Consider the following 13,585-nt stretch of genomic DNA (forward strand, 5'->3'; position numbering starts at 1 on the left):
TACGATGCAATTTCTGTAATGATTTTATCAACGACTGAAAGTCCCGATGAACATGCCAATTAATGCCACACACCTACATGATTTACGGTCAGATCTGAGATCTACTTCTTTCATAACCATCTGCTGAAAAGATTGTGACTCTGTACACACTCTACAGATATCTGCTGTCCCTGAACCTAATTTAAATAATGTTCTGCACCTCATCATACACAAACACTCACACAAACATCCAGGAAGAGGAAATAGCAACATTGCCATTTATTGCTTTGTGTATAGGTTAACTCCCTACAGAACTGTACACAAAGTAGCTTTTATTGTTATATAATGAGCTTTGCATATCACAGAAAATCTCGTGCTTGCTTCCTTGTCACCATGGCAACAATGTTGCAAACAATAAACAGGAGAGAAACGGAAAAAAAAAAATCACAGTTGTTGGACCAAGGACTGGTTGGCAATGAAAGTTCTTTTCTCATATGCCAATGCTACAGGAGATATGGGAGAATAATCCTGATGACTCCAGGAATTTCCTGCGGCTAAAGGATCCTACATTCCTGCTGCAACTTGTCACCCCACTCATACAAAAGGAGACATCAATTTAAGGAAATTCATATTTGCAGAGCAGAGGCTGCTACCCTCAGATTTTTGGCTACTGAAAGGACACTGATTTCAAGTACAGTACAGCTATTTAATCTCAAACTCTAGGTCTGATCATACCTGAGATCTGTGAGGCCATCATACAAGTTCTCCAGGGATAATATATGAAGTTTGGTGAAAAAAATACTCAGATTTTAAAAGAAGATGTCAAATATGCAAGAATATTTCAACGCATGGAAGGAAACATTAACGATTTAGAAAAAAATAATTGTTCAACTAGAAAAAAACCAAACTTTTGTATCAATGATTTATAGATAATTGATTTATAGTTTTCAAATTAGCAGACCTAAAATATATATTGATGACTTTATATTCAGTGCTTCGCCATCAAATGTTAAGACTTTAACACAATTTTATATTTAATATGCTGAATTAGTGTCCTGATTATAATTTTCAATTTTAATAGTCACACTTTTCCTTATAGATTGGTAATGCCTTGCACTGTTGACTATCTGTTAAGGTATATGTTTTAGGGAGGTAGGGATTTCCTCAAAGTTCTTCTGTAGCAGCATCATTACAGGTAGGAACTATGTTAGGCAACAACGCAGTAATAGTATCTCTCTGTAGCTTAAATCAATATGAGGTCAGGATTTAATTATTGCGAAGGTCCCCACCACTAAATAAATAAGACTTTATATTCTTTACGTATATGTACATGTGTTTACATTTCATGATCAATACACTTTCGTCCACTTAACATGTGCTGTGGTACAGATGCAGGATGTACATAGGTGTACTCAACCTATGGACATATCTATATTATATACTACCCATAGCCTGGTACTAGCAACATTTGGGGGGGGACAAAAATGTGGAGTCTCCCTGCCATAATGACAACCAACCCTAGGCTGGCCAGCACAGGGCTGTGTTGCCTGGGGAGAGGGGGGTCCGAAAAAAAAAGAAATTTTACTAATGATCATGCTATTTTGGAATAGGTTTATTTATAGCGATTGTGCTGAGAACATTAGGTTATCCAATTCAGATGTTGCATAAGTGAAAGATCTCTGTGATAGGGTTGTTTGTTCTAATGTTGGAGCTGAAATACAAGCATTCGCATTCTTTTGATTAAAGCATACTTGCCAACTTTGACAAATTTGCATCCGGGAGATGCGGGGGACAGGTGGGGATGGGGCTCGGTGAATCCCGTCATTTGGCCCTGCCCTCTAAACACACATCATCGGTTCTAGCCTAGGGGACGGGCCCACAATGACCCATGATTCACATTATAAGCCATGCCACACCATCTATTTAATTGTGTCCAGGACCCTGGGAGTTGGCCTGTTCTCAGAAATTCGGGAGTCTCTCAGAGATTTCGGGAGAATTGGCAATTATGGATTAAAGTCTCAATAGACACTAAACACTGACTTTTTCAGACTCACAGAATTCACACTATACACAGTCCATATGTTACATGCACACATGAATTAACTGAATGGCAAAGCAGTGGTTCATCTTGCGTCATTGACGAGATTCCATTGAAGCACACTGTTCAAAGAGACTGGTGGAAAAGCGGTGAGATTCTCTCTAAAATGCCAGCAGAGCTTGAAATTACATTTGGGACTGTTTACCTACTTACACACAGATAGCCTCTTATGCTATGCTTTCCTTAAAGACGAGGATCCCTTACATCTAAATAATCGCTTATAACATCGTTCCTGCATAATTATATGAACAATTTGTGTGAAGTGTATTTTAACATTGCATGCAATTATGGAATATATTTATTTTTAAAGATTTCCAGCTGGTATTTTGTGGATAACATTTATTGCTGTATCCATAGATTTTTTATAAATTAGTCAATTGACTCCAAGATAGCAGAGTTATTTATGAAGTGATAGAGCAGAGCCAGTTTCTTTCTTATTTTTCTCTTTTGTAAATGCAAGTTAACTTTTCAGGTATGAACAGGTTCTACAACTTTTTTATACTGAGACTGATTTGAGATAACAGACATGGCCGAAATTTTAAGCCAATGTAGTAGAAATGAGGATTTTTGTACTTACGTTAAATCCGTTTCTCTGATTCCGTCTGGGGGACACTGCTTATCATGGGTTGTGGAGGGGAGCACGGGAGTTGGCACCTAGCTAGTTAACTTTAGCACTGCTGACAGTCCCCTCCCCTCTACAATCCCCCTCTTCCTCTTCAGTTAATTAAAAAGCCCCAAGGAGAAAAGGCCAATCAACCAAGAGCACACAGAGAAAAAGCAGAAGGGAGGGATCGCAGTGTCCCCCAGACGAAATCAGAGAAACGGATTTAACGTAAGTACAAAAAACGTCTAACCTGAGAAGTTCTTTTGACATAAATACGGAGAGCCCTAACCACATCTAACTTTTCCATAGACTGCTGATCAGAAAGAGAAGTTGATGAAAAGACCGGAACCACAATTTCCTGGTTCAAATGGAAAGCCGAAACTACTTTTGGAACAAAAGAAAGAAGAGTCCTTAATACCGCTCTGTCCTCGTGAAAAACCAGATATGGTTCCCGGCAAGACAGAGCTCCCAATTCTGAAACCCTATGTGCAGATGCAATCACTAAAAGAAAAATGACCTTCCAGGTCAGACATCTAAAATCTGCCGCAAGTAATGGCTCAAAGGGGGGCCCTTTAAGCATATCCAGTACCAGGTTAAGATCCCATGGTGCTGTAGGCGGAACGTAGGGAGGCTGAATATGTAAGACTCCCTGAAGAAAAGTCTTGACGTCTGGCAAGTCCGCTAACTTCAGGTGAAAGAAAACGGAAAGCGCTGATACCTGAACTCTTAAGGAACCTAACCGGAGCCCTGCTTCCAGCCCATCCTGAAGAAACGCCAATAAGCGAGGGAGACGAAAAGAAGACGTGTGACAGGACTTATTTTCGCACCATCTGATATAGGCTCGTCAAATACGGTGATAGATGCGGGCTGAAACCGGTTTTCGAGCTCGCAGCAGAGTGTTTACTACACTGGGGGAGAAACCCCTAGCCTTCCAGAGGCTGGCTTCAACAGCCATGCCGTTAAACTGAGCTGAAGTAAGTTCTGGTGACGAAAGGGACCTTGTAGAAGAAGGTCATCTCGCGACGGAAGACGATATCCTTGTCCTACCGCCATGGAGATTATGTCCACGCACCACACCTGACGCGGCCATGAGGGAGCTATTAAAATTACCGGCAGACCACCTTGCCTCACTCGTCTGAGTACTCGAGGAAGCATGGGAATCAGGGGAAACAGATATCCCAACCTGAACTCCCATGACATGGTCATCACGTCCACCGCTACCTCTAAGGGGTCTCTTGCCCTTGCGCAAAACCTGTGAACCTTTTTGTTGTGTCTGGAGGCCATGAGATCTATATCCGGAAGACCACACCTTTGAACTAGAGACTGAAATACTTTCGGATGGAGGGACCACTCTCCCGGCATCATCGCATTGCAACTGAGGTAATCGGCCTCCCAATTCTTTATTCCTGGAATGAACACCGCCGAGATTGCTGGAACATACTGTTCTGCCCAAAGAAAAATCTGAGCTGCAACTCGCATTGCAGCTGTACTCCTGGTTCCTCCCTGTCTGTTGACATATGCCACAGCCATGGCATTGTCGGACTGAACTCTTACTGGGTGGCCCTGAAGGAGGGTCTGGGCCCCTTGAAGAGCTAAAAGAATTGCCTTCAACTCCAACGTGTTGATTGATAAGGCTGATTCCTGAACTGACCAAAGCCCCTGGAGCCGGAGGTGCAGGACTACCGCCCCCCAACCTCTCAGGCTGGCGTCTGTTGTGGCTATGATCCATGAGCATGGAGCAAAAGACCTGCCCATCGACATGTGATTCTGATTTAGCCACCACTGAAGCGATTCTCTCGCCCCCGAATACAGCGAGATCCTCTGGAGATCCAAACGTAGGTGGGATCCTGACCATTTTGTGAACAGATCCCACTGGAAGCACCGAGAATGAGCCCGACCGAAGGGGATCGTCTCGAAGGAGGCCACCATCTTTTCAAGCAGCCGCATGCACAAATGAATTGAGGGACTGGGAGAGGACAAGACCTGAGATGTTATACTTAGGACTAAACTGATCTTCCCCGCAGGCAGGAACACCTTCTGCTGACTGGTGTCCATGATGAGCCCTAGGAAGACCATGCGTTGGTACGGAACCATCTGGGATTTCTTTAAGTTTATCAGCCACCCATGGCTCTCCAGAACCGCTATGGTGAGGGAGAAGTGCTGACGTAAGCAAATCTCTGAGGAGGATTTGATGAGCAGATCGTCTAAATAAGGCACGACCTGAACTCCCTTTAAGTGAAGACACGCTGCCATCACCAACATGATCTTCGTGAAGACCCTTGGAGCTGTGGAGAAGCCGAAGGGAAGAGCCAGAAACTGATAGTGGGAGGCCCCCACTGTGAATCTTAGGAGAGACTGATGATCGCTCCAAATGGGAACGTGGAAGTATGCGTCCTTTATGTCTATGAAAGCCATAAACTGATCTTTCTTTAAGCCGTTTATTACCGACCTCAGGGACTCCATCCGAAATTTATCCACTCGTAAGTGCACATTGAGGTTCTTTAGGTTTAGAATGGGTCGAAAGGACCCGTCCGGTTTCTTGACCAGAAAAAGATTTGAATAAAATCCCTTTCTTTTCTGGTTGTCTGGGACCCTGCAAATGACTCTTTGCGAAAGAAGAGAGGCGACACAGGCCTGTATTGCCTGTCTTCTTTGTGGATCTCGGGGTAGCGGGGTTACAAAGAAACAATGTGGTACCGGACCCAGCAGGTCTATCATGTACTCCCTTGATATAATGCCCCAAATCCAAGGGTCTTGGGATGACACTGCCCACTGTTCCTGAAAAAGAGACAGACGTCCCCCCACTGGCGCCACTTCCAGGAGAATAGAGTGGCAGTCAGGACGCAGGCTTCTCCTGAGTCTTGGAGACCTGGCGCCTAGCTGCAAACGAGGACCTGCCTCTGACAGAGGAGCCACGAGCATTCGGTTGTCTACCTCTAAGTGACTGTCCCCTAGGCAAGGAGGTCCCCCGAAAGGGCTGACGAAAGGAGCTAAACCGTGGGGCCCGGCCCCTACATGGGAGTACCGGCAAAGCAGTGCTTTTGCTCCCCGTTGCCTGGGAAATCATAGTATCTAATTCCGGGCCAAACAAACCTGCTGCTGAAAAGGGAATGGTTTCCATTAATTTTTTAGATTCTGAATCCCCCTCCCAGGATTTCAGCCATAACGTTCTCCTTGCTGAAATTGACGCAGCTTGAATAGAGGAGGACACAGACGCTGTGCTCTGAGCCACCTCATAAAGGTACCCCGATGCCTCTTTCAAATGTAAAGCTAGGGGAAGTAATTCTGAGTCCTGTAAGGCCTCTGCCAGTTGTTCTGCCCATGTTTCCATGGCTTAAGCAACCCAAGCTGAAGCAAATGTGGGTCTAAAGGAAGACCCCGCTGCTACAAATATAGATTCTGAGATTCCACTCTGCGGTCAGTGGCATCTTGTAGAGTTGCTGAACTCGGGACTGGTAGGAGAGTGTGTCGGGCCAAACGGGCTACTGGAGTATCTACCTTAGGGATTCCCTCCCAGTGAGCCACGTCCTCCTCCTGCAATGGATACAGGGAAGAGAGAACTTTTTATCAGGCTGTTTCCAGGCTCCCTCTGCAATATCTCTGAGTTTTACAGAAGGGGGAAACCGGATAACCTTCCTTTTGGCCTTCTTAAAAAGACTCCTGTCTCTAGGACTAGGATCCTCCATTTGTGGGAGGTCCAACGCCTGTCTCACTGCTAAAACCAAATCATCAATAGACTGATATCTAGTGTTTTCTTCCTGTTCCAAAGGTTGAACCTGGTCAGGATCAAAATTTGTATCCCCTTCCTCTTCTGAAAAACCCTCAGAATCCGAAAGGACCATAAAAGGATTAGCGGATCTAAGCTGCTTTCTTTTAGCAGGGGGCAAGTCTGGGGATTCAAGTAACTGGTTTAGCCTGTCTAAACCCTTTATAAATGCTGAGGACCATGCAGGTTCTGGCTGATCCGTTACTAAAGAGGAAGGTCCTGCTATAGGCGTTTCAGTAGAAACCGTGGCAGCAGGAAGCCCCAAAGGTGTAACAGCATTATTCTGCGCCGCAGTGGCTGCCACACTTGTCAGTAACTGAGTAGATTGGGAGATATTCTGTGCTAAAGAGGAAACCGACTGTGTCAGGGAAACCACCCAGGCCGGTTCCTCCGTCAGTGGGGCTGGAATGTGCTGGGTTTGCGCAGAGGGGACCTCTCCTTCGCAGTCAGAGCAGAGCGCCAACGGGTCCTTCTGCCCACATGGTCATTTAACCTTACATCTAGAACATGTAAAATATTTAGCCATAGGGCCTTTTCCTTTATCTGTCATTTTCACAAAGGAAAGGCACACCAAACACACAGATTTGAGTTTAGAGAGATTGAGAGACAGTGCAGAAAACAAGTAATCAACTAATCTAAAATAAAAGTTGTACTTGTATTTTTTTTTTTTCTGAAACAACAATGTGCTAGATTTGGCACGTAGGAGAACCACAATATAACCCCTACTAGCCCACTTTGTAATCAGACCAAATACAGTAAATTCCCACCAATATTTCTAAGCTATACAGGCGCTTATAAATGTGCAACCACAAAGTGATAGTGACAAAAAAGTGTGTATACTCAGTACATGAGATGGCAGCTCCCAATACAATCGACACCTATCTGCAGGTATCAGCCTAATAAAATACAAAAAAGAGAGAGAGGGGCGCCAACATAGTGCATTAAATATATAACATCTTTGGGATAATCCGCAAATGTGCAATTCCCGTACCAGAAATTCAGATTCAAATCGCCTTAGATTAATGCTCATAGACCTTTAACATGGAGTGTAGTCTGTAGCAGATCGCTGCACCAGAGCGTCCTGACTCCAGCAGGGTCTTCTCCCAGAGTGATAGCACCACTTCAAATTGGCTAGAACTCAAAAAGAAGCCAATATAGTATAATACCATCACAACAAATGAAATGTGATAAAAAATTTAATACAAAAGTGAGGCAGTGCAGCCTCAACTGCAGCTTAAGTATAATAATGCTCGTACATAAAACACAATATAAAACAGCTTATCTGTCCAATCTCTCGTGCTCAGATGTAACAGCATGCAGGGCAAAATTAGCCAGTAAGATCAGTCCAGAACAGCGTGCAAGGGAAGTCGTTTTTGCACAGATAAGCTGTTTTATATTGTGTTTTATGTACGAGCATTATTATACTTAAGCTGCAGTTGAGGCTGCACTGCCTCACTTTTGTATTAAATTTTTTATCACATTTCATTTGTTGTGATGGTATTATACTATATTGGCTTCTTTTTGAGTTCTAGCCAATTTGAAGTGGTGCTATCACTCTGGGAGAAGACCCTGCTGGAGTCAGGACGCTCTGGTGCAGCGATCTGCTACAGACTACACTCCATGTTAAAGGTCTATGAGCATTAATCTAAGGCGATTTGAATCTGAATTTCTGGTACGGGAATTGCACATTTGCGGATTATCCCAAAGATGTTATATATTTAATGCACTATGTTGGCGCCCCTCTCTCTCTTTTTTGCAAATACAGTAAATGGTTAAATAAATCAGATACTTAGCCAACAGGCCAAACAGGGGAGAAGTCCAACAGCAGTGTCCTGGTGCCTGCTCCCACTGATCTGTCTCCTTTCCCAGGCTTCTCCTGGCACCAGAAGACCAGGCTAGTCCAATTGTGCAGGAGAGCAAGGGAGCTCTATGTCTTAGCTCCCCCCCCCCCCCCCTCCGATAATGCTGTCTCTCTTTTTCACTGGATTCTTACAAAAAGAAAAAGGGGTATGCAGCAGAGTAGTGGAGACCTCAAAGAGTTGAGGTCTCCGCAGCGGTTCTGTACTCCGATGCCCCCTCCTATGTAGGAAGGGGGGATCTTGGTATTGTCCCCTTCTGTTCTTATCTCTCTCCCTCCGCGGATCCAAGATGGCCACCGGCATTTTTTATCCGATAACCGGCGCTCTATGCCTGCAGTGGCAGCGCTGGTTATCGGGGAGGCTCCAAGAGTGACAGCGGTCCGCAGAGACCGCTTGTCACTCTGTATCTAGACACCCTAATTCTCTGCCAGTGAGAGCCTCTGGCTCTCATCTGACAGAGTAGTGTCTGTGCTGCTATTCTGGGAGTGTGTTCTCTATAATAGAACACATTCCCAGGTCTGCCACCCAAAGAAAGTTCTAATGAATAAAAAACTAATAAAATTGTAAAATAAATAAAATTAAATGAAATTAAATGAAATAAACATAGCAGTAAACTAAAACACAGCCCAACTCCATGGGCACCTAAAAAAAACTGAAGTGGAAGAGGCAGGGGGATTGTAGAGGGGAGGGGTCTGTCAGCTGTGCTAAAGTTAACTAGCTAGGTGCCAACTCCCGTGCTCCCATCCACAACCCATGGTAAGCAGTGCCCCCCAGACTGGATGAAAGAGAAAATGGAATACCCGTATCACAGAGAGTGAGGCAGCCATCTTGGTCTCACTCAGCTGCTATTCTATGGAATCACTCACATCAGTTCCTGCCCCATTGGAGCTTAAAGTCTAAATTCCCTACCACACAAAAACAAACATGCGCACTAGGGTTCATTTTTGTCAGAAGCCAAATAACTTATTGTATAAGTTTGGGTCATTGTCGTGCTGAAAGACTCATGACCTTCGTTGAAGATCCATTTTTCTGATACGGAGTTCAACATTGTGCTCCAATGTGGCTTTATAATCTCCAGATTTCTTTATGCGATGCACATGTCCATTAAACCCAGTGACAGATACAGCACAGCAACCCCAAAAATTCCCTGAACCTCCTATATTTTTGACTGTAGGGTATGTGTTCTTTTCATTTTCCTTTCTGTAAGCCAATATTCTTTACTAATTTGGTCTCATCTGTCCACAGGACATTCTCCCAGAAGGAATCATCATCATCATCATCACCATTTATTTATATAGCGCCACTGATTCCGCAGCGGTGTACAGAGAACTCATTCACATCAGTCCCTGCCCCACTGGAGCTTACAGTCTAAATTCCCTAACACACACAGACAGAGAGAGAGAGACTATTGTTATTTTTGACAGCAGCCAATTAACCTACTAGTATGTTTTTGGAATGTGGGAGGAAACCCACGCAAACACGGGGAGAATATACAAACTCCACACAGATAAGGCCATGGTTGGGAATTGAACTCATGACCCCAGCTTGTTCTGGTGTGTTTTGGAAACAACAGTCAGGCTTTCTTGTCTCTCTCAAAGCAGTGGGTCCCTCCTGGTCCTCCTACCATATAACCTTTCATTGAGTTGGTGATGGATGGCGTGAGTTAAAATTGCCATAACTTGTGTCTGGAGGTCAGCTTGAATCTGTTTGGCAGGTAGTCCAGGTTAATATTCCACCATTCGAACAATCGTGCACTGCAATCTTCAATAAACTTTTCTCGTTCCAGTGAGGTTGATTACAGTACCAATGGGCCTTTAACTTCCTAATAACATTACTTACGGTGTAAACGATAGTGTCAAGGTTTCTGGATATTTTTATAGCCTTGATATTGTCCATGCTCGGATACAATCTTCTGTTTCACCTCCTCAGACAATTCTCTGGCTTTCTTTATTTTCTCTATGCTTGTTGCAGTACACAGTGACACAAAACAGGAGAATGAGTCATTTTTGTTATTCAAGCTTCTTTAATGAGTGATTTTTATATGGCAGGCACCTGGTATGAGTAGCAGGTAAAGTTCCAAAGCGAAAGAGATTAACTATATTGAAATCTAATTATTTCTAAATACTTTTGAAAGAGGCATGATTTAGTCATTTTTTTCTGCTTTTTGCCATTTATTTCTCTGCAAACCAAAGAAATACAAATGTGGATACCAAACGTTCAACAATTTTCTGGACGAAATGGTGCATTCTTAGAAAAAGATGCAATGATGCCAATATTTTTGACCATGACTATATGTACAGACAGCAAATCATTCTCCACAGTGGTCTCACACCAGCCATAATTCGGTTATCTCTGTTTCAGCCCTGCTAATCAAGTCACAAATACTCAACAACTACATAATCTGGAGGATGAAAATTGCAAAGGAAAAGTGGTGTTGACCATAGCAACCAAATAGATGTTTGCCTTCATATTTTAAACCACACCAGAAAAATATCCAAAACTAATCATTTGCTATGGAAAAAAGAGGAATTTTGTACTTACGTTAAATCTCTTTCTCCCAGTCCATCTGGGGGACACTGCTACCTTGGAGTTGTCTGAGGGTGTTGGAGTTGGCACTTAAACAGTTAAGAACTAAACTTGCTGCTGACTCCTCCCCTCAGCAAGTCCACAAACTTCAGTAATACTAAAGTCCCAAGTATTGGGCACAACAATGTAACTAAACAAACTAACAGCTAAAGGGAGGGAACGCAGTGTCACCCAGATGGACTTGGAGAAAGAGATTTAACGTAAGTACAAAAATCCTCTTTTCTCCATGATCCATTCTGGGGGACACTGCTACCTTGGGGACCTTCTAAAGTAGCCCCTCTAAGGGTGGGAATTAATTGGTCTACCTGCTTGTAATACATTTTTGCCAAAATTGGCGTCCGAAGACGCAAAAATGTTGAATTTGTAAAACCAAGTAAAAGTATGGACAGAAGACCAGGTAGCTGCAGTTGATCCGCAGAAGCCCCATGACGAGTGAACCAAGATGCCCCCCACCGCACGGGTAGAGTGTGCTGTGACAACTCTAGGCACAGACCGGTTCACACTCATATAGGCATGCCTAATGACAGACTTAATCCAGCGAGCAATTGTCTGTTTGGAAGCTGGCCATCCTCTCCTTGAGGAGTCGTAAAGCACAAAAAGAGAATTAGTTCTTCAACAAACAGAAGTCCTTTCCACGTATACTTTTAAAGCTCTGACCACATCCAGACTTATTGACAAAGTTGGAGAAGAGGACCCAGGAGAGGACTCTTCTTCCTTAAAAGCTGGAACCACTATATCTTGATTCATATGGAAACTTGAAACCACCTTTGGCAAAAAAGATGTAATTGTCCTGAGAACCGCTCTGTCCTCATGGAAAATTAAGGAACTCTACAAGATAAGGCTCCTATTTCAGATACTCTTCTATCTGAAGCGATGGCTAAGAGAAAAACAACTTGTTGCAAATCTGATGTCAGCCGATTCCAGAGGCTCGAAAGGAGGATGTTGTAGAACACTCAGAACTAAATTTAAATCCTATGGGGCCAACATAGGAGTATAGGGAGGCTGCACATGCAGAACCCCCTGAAGAAAAGTACGAATATCTGACATGGAGGCCAAGTGGCATTGAAAGAAAATAGACAGTGCAGAGACCTGAACTTTCAGGGAGCTTAATCTAAGACCCTTCTCTAACCCATCCTGGAGAAACGCCAGAAACCGAGTTAGACTAAAAGACACAGGATCATGACTATTACTTTCACACCACTGTACATAAATCTTCCATATTCTATGGTAAATTTTTGCTGATACTGGTTTACGAACTTTCAGGGTATCCACTACGCTAGATGAGAAACCTCTGGAGCTCTAGAGCTTGGCTTCAATAGCCACACCATTAAAGCCAAACGAGTTAAGTCCAGAAAATGAAATGGACCTTGAATCAGCAGATCGGATCTGAGGGGAAGAGCCAACCCTGACCTTCTGCCATCTTCAAGATGTCTGTAAACCAAACTCGTCTTGGCCAATTTGGTGCTACTAGAATTACTAGATGCACTCACATTCTTACTCTTCGCAGTACTCATGAAATCATCGGAATTGGGGGAAAAAGATATCCCAGTTTGAAATCCCAATTCATTGACATTACATCCACTGATACTGCTAAAGGATCTCTGGTTCTTGCGCAAAATCTTGGAACTTGATGATTGTATCTCGATGCCATCAAATCCAGATCTGGAAGACCCCACCTTTGAACTAGTTGCTGAAACACCTGTGGATGTAGAGACCATTTCCCCGGAAGGATTGCATGCCTGCTCAGATAATCCGCTTCACAGTTTTCCACTCCTGGAATGAAGACTGCGGAAATCGCTGGAACCCAGATCTCCGCCTAAGACAAGATCTGTTCCGCCACATGCATTGCTCCTGCACTTTTTGTTCCTCCCTGACGATTTACATATGCCACTGCCGTGGTATTGTCCAACGGACGGACCAGTTTTCCTTGAAGGAAGGATTACGCTCCTTGAAGGCACAGTAACATGGCTCGTAATTCCAGAATGTTGATTGGAAGAAGAGCCTCCCTGCTGGACCAAAGTCCTTGTAGTCGGAGATGGAGAACTACTGCTCCCCATCCTTGCAGACTTGCATCTGTAGTCACTATGACCCAGTTTAATAGAACAAAGGATCTGCCTATCCTTAGATGATCCCGAACAAACCACCAACCCAGAGAATCGCAAATCTTTTTGGAAACATGAATTCTCTGAGATTCCAGATGTAAGTGTGATCCTGACCACTGACCCAAAAGAGTCCACTGGGAGGCCTGAGAGTGGAATCGACCATAGGGAAGAGTTTCGAATGCTGACACCATCAATCCTAGAATCCGCATGCCCAATTTCATTGAAGGGCGAGGATGGTTCAGGAGTAGCTGAACAGAGTTCTGAATTGAGCAAATCTTTTGCTGGAAGAAAAACCTTTTGAAGAGACGTGTCCATAAAAAGTCCCAGAAAGACCAATCTTTGAGAGGGCTGTAGATGAGACTTTTGATAATTGATTATCCTACCATGTCGTTGCAGAAAAGTCAGGGACAAGGTAAGATGTTGACAGAAGAGCTGATAAGATGGTGCCTTTATTAGCAAATCGTCCAGATATGGGATTACGTTTATTCCTTGAGCACATAACCCCGCCGCCATTACTGACATAATTTTTGTGAAAACCCTGGGGGCAGTGGAAAGACTGAAGGGAAGAGCCCGAAATTGTAAATGAGAGCT

The sequence above is a fragment of the Mixophyes fleayi genome, chromosome 4, assembly GCF_038048845.1.
Source record: "Mixophyes fleayi isolate aMixFle1 chromosome 4, aMixFle1.hap1, whole genome shotgun sequence".
In the NCBI taxonomy this organism is placed as follows: Eukaryota; Metazoa; Chordata; class Amphibia; order Anura; family Limnodynastidae; genus Mixophyes; species Mixophyes fleayi.